The following is a 4,677-nucleotide window of genomic DNA, read 5'->3' on the forward strand; positions in this document are numbered from 1 at the left end:
TACAGGCATGAGCCACTGCATCCAGCCCCTATAGGTGATTGACTATAGTACCCAAATAAGTACCAAGAAAATAATTTCCTGCTTATATAATTTTTATATACAGATAATTCATATAAGTATTTTTAAAATATTGCTTTAAAATACAAAAGAAGCGAGACTCCATCGCCAAAAAACCAGTAAGCTGACAGGGCAGCAAACACCAAGACAGTGTTTGTGTGCATTTCCTTTCGTTACTTTTTTATTTTAAAGCAATGGAATTTTTAAAATTATGATTATATCTTGTTATTTCATTTTTAAATAGTTTTCGAATAGAATTTATATAAGTTTACAAATAAAAGACAATCAATTTAGCAATCAGTAATTATGTAATTATAATTATAAGCATGCCATTTTATTCTCAAATTTGTATATGGTCACCCTATCTGGGAAGGAAATCCATTATGCTGTAAGACAGCCCTTCTCATCCATGGTTAGAAGCTACAATTACTAGAAAGTTCTTCCTCACACTTATTCAAAATTTCCTTTCTAATAAACTTTTTTAAATTTAATTCTGCCTTCTGTACCTACATAAATTCAATTCCAGAACATCTTCCCCAGTAGAAATATTTTAAAATATTATCTTCTGTTTCTTGTCTACCCAAGCAGATTTGTAATATTTATAATCCTTGTATATCTACTTTTCCCTACCTTTTTTTGGTAAAAGCTTTTAGAATGTTTAGTTATATAACAAATATACATTTGTGCCTGCTTTGAGTAGGCAGCAAGAGGTACTTCTTTTTAAAAATCACTTATTTTTTTTCCGTGGTGATGGTAGTGTTCTCACTTTTCACCCTAGTGATTATTTCTTGCAGAAACAGTGAATACTTAAAAATTTTTAATGGAAGGAACAGAAATATTCCTTCAGGGAAAAGAAATAATAGCAAGATACTAAGATGAAGATTTCAATATACCAGTTACAGAATATTGGCATAGGCTTCTTTAAAATGGGCAGGATTTCAGTGTAGCTCCACCTCATATAGTTTTGTGAGGGTTAAATAAAACAATATGAATAAAACAGAACAGATTGGAAATACTATGTTAACTATTTTAAAATAATTCATCTTTTTAGATCTTCTTTCTGACCAAAAATAAGAAGGAAAAAAAGATTAAAAGTTGACTATTACAAATATAGGGGAAATTGAGAGAAATCTAAAATTTTAAGAGACTACAACGTATATCCTATAATAAATTTGAAAACCCAGATTAAACACATAAACACTAAGAAAACAAAAATTATCAAACTAATTCAAGGAAGTAAGAAATCTGAACTGATCCTTAGATCCAAATAGGCAGAAAGTTGGAGCATAGTGTACCACCCACCATGGTAATTACTCCCGCATGGACTGCCTCACTGAGTTACTGGATCTCTAGAGCCATTCAGCACATAGATGTGGAGTCACTGAATGAATCAAACTGGTAATAAAAAAATAGAAAGATTTTTCACCCAGAAGGGCAAGAGTAATAGATGATTCTAGAGAAAGGCTCCATCAAACACTTCTGAAACAAGGAATTCTTATTTGCTCTTTAAACCAATTCCAAGCTCTATTTGAGCTATCCTAACGAAACTTGAAATAGCACCTATAAATATAGATGCCAAAATCCTAAATAAAATGTTATAAAATTATTCCAGAAGTGTAATAAAGAAACATGAAAGCAAATTTGTTTTATTTCAGTAACACAAGAGCAGTTCAATATTAAGACATTTTATTAAAGCTGAAAAATCACATGATTATATCAAGACATACAGAAAAGACACTTAATAAAATTCAACCACATGGAGAATGATACACTCCATAATTTATTTAATCAGTTGAAATCTTTAGTCTGTCATTCATTCCACCTTCTTGGTCATTTATCACAAGTTTGCAGCAGTCCCTCCAGATAGAATCTTGGATTGGCTCTTCCTGATTTAAACCTTGTACTTGGAAACTTGCTTCTGTTTGTTTCCTTTTCTTCCCCTGTCACTTTCTGCTTGAGTCTAGTAAGCCAAAGTCAATAGAAAGAGGATAGACAAGTCAGCCCTAACAACTGACAAGTCCAGAAGTTCTGGTCAGATAAATTTCCTTTGGACAAAGTTTGCCCTGTGTCACCTTGCCACACCTTATTAGGATCTCCCTCAGTCTTGTCTATGTATCCTTGAGAACTGCTCTATTTGGTTTTGCTGCTCAGAAGGGGAGGGTTCACTGGATCCCAACGGGTGATACATAATCTTTGGTCAGTTTCTAGAGATCAGAGGTTTGCACAAGCTTCATTCTTAGTAACCCCTGAAATTCGAATAGGATCTTCTCATTCTGTTTGCCTACTAGATAGAATGCCTCCTCCCTTCCTATTTTACTTCATGTGCATTTATTTCTAACTGGCATAGTTCCACCAGGGACATGATATTTAGTGACCATTTGGGGAAAATTTTGACATGAATAAGATTATTCATTTGAGAGGTACATTCAAAGAAAAAAGGAGGAAACCCTCATGAGGAGATTTTCTGTCTTGTCAATCTAAAAGAGAGATAACTTCCATAAAGGAGAAACCCTTCTCTTTGCTTTTGTACTTCAGGGAATTAAAAAGTATCATTTTAAATTATAAATTTGATAGAATTGTCAAGGGCCTGAGTTACTGTTTAAACTGGCTTAGTGCCTCTCACACCTAATCCTGTGTATGTGCACATATATGTGTGTGAAAAATGAGTTTTCCTACATCTATGACTACTCCCTCTCTTATGGCCTGAATGTTTGTGTCTACCTAAAATTTCTGTGTTGAAATCCTAACCCTCTATGTGATGATATTAGGAGGTGGGACCTTCAGGAAGTGATTAGGTTATGAGGGTGGGGCTCCCATGAATGAAATTAGTGCCCTCATAAAAAAGACTCCATAGAGCTACTTTATTCTTTTCCCACTATTTGAGGACGGAGCAAAAAGGTGCCATCTATGAACTCAGAAGCAGACCCTCACAGTGTTAGGTTTTGAAGGGAAGGCAAGGGTTAAAGAAAGACAGAGAGAGAGAGAGAGAGAGAGAGTGGTGGCTCTACAGCAAATCCAGGCTCTATGTCCAGCATAAGACCTGCAGAGGTGGGACACCAGCTTAATGCCAGTGCCCACCACTGCTTACAGGCTGGAGGAATTATAGCTCTGGGCAGGAGGGATGTGGGGAACGCGGCCTGCTGCCTGGGAAAATGTCAGTAATCATGATGAGGCGGTTTGGCCCTTATTCCGGCAGAATATGATGTTCCTTGCACTTTCTCTCAGCAGAATATGATAAGAAAGTCCGGTGGCTGGGTGGGCTGTTTCGCATGGCCTGAATCCCCATGGAATGTTTTACTTTGACCAAGGTCTGGGAAATGGCGAGGGACTTACAAAATTGTGCAGTTTGGACTAACACACAGGACATCAAATCTTTCGACAATTTTATTTTGGACTTTCCAGTCTCCAGAACGGTGAGAAATAAACATCTGTTGTTTAAGCCATCTAGTCCATGGTATTCTATTACAGTAGCTTGAATGGATTAAGACACCCTGTCGTAGTCTGTTTTGTAATGCTATAAAGAATATCCAAGATGGGGTAATTAATTTATAAAGAAAAAAAGGTTTACTTGACTTATGATTCTGGTGGCTGGAAAGTTCAAGATTTCATCTGCATCTGGTGAGGGCTTCAGGCTGCTTCCACTCATGGTGGAAGACAGAAGGGGAGCCAGGTATGCAGAGATCACATGGTGACAGGGGAAGCCAGAGAGACATGGGGGAGGTGCCAGGCTCTTTTTTAACAACCAGCTCTCAGGGGAACTAACACACTGAGAACTCACTGACCTCTGAGAGAAGGCATTAATCTGTCCATCCAACCCCATGACCCAAACACCTCCACCCAAGGAAGCTCCACTTCCAACATTGAGGATCAAATTTCAACATGAGGTTTGGAGGGGACAAACATTCAAATCATAGCACCCCTTCCTTGCAGAGGGAAGATAATGAGCCTTTACAATGTTAATATTATATTTATCTGATGCCAGCTATTTGTGTTTTTGTGTGTTTGTTTTTTCTTCCTTTCTTTCTCCTTTTCCCTACTCTTAGGAAACTGTGGAGATTCATTATTTAGAAATGGTCTATACTAATGTGCACACTCTAAGAGTATCTTCTCCAGATAAATAGCCAAGAAAGTCAAAAAGAAAGAGAAATATTAAACTGTGTTTCTTTCGTATGTTTTCCCAGATAAAACACTAACTCAGAGAATGAGTTTAACTGCAAATTTGGTTAATGACCTTGGATTTCAAATGAGAAGAAAAGCTAGACACTGAGAGTTTAGAATAAACTCAAGAATCTTAAAATTTTTCCCATTGAATTGCCTTTGCACCTCTATAAAAAATTAATTGACCATATGGTAAGTAACATGTGAGTTTAGATTGAGGATAGATGAGTCTTTGGATAATATTAGAGTGATTTAATTTTACAATAAAACAACTCTATGACTTCTTCGTTCTGTCATCATGTAAAAAATAATGTTTGCAAAATATTTTTCTTAATACATTATTTGGGCTTAATTTCCAATAATTTATATTTTAAAAATGTCCTCCATTAGTTTCTTAGGTATTGGAAAATATAATTCTGTCTAGAAAAGTTTTAAGATAAGATAAAAGTATATATATATATA

Source organism: Rhinopithecus bieti, unplaced genomic scaffold (assembly GCF_001698545.2).
Source record: "Rhinopithecus bieti isolate Rb0 unplaced genomic scaffold, ASM169854v2 scaffold_5478, whole genome shotgun sequence".
NCBI classification, from domain to species: Eukaryota; Metazoa; Chordata; class Mammalia; order Primates; family Cercopithecidae; genus Rhinopithecus; species Rhinopithecus bieti.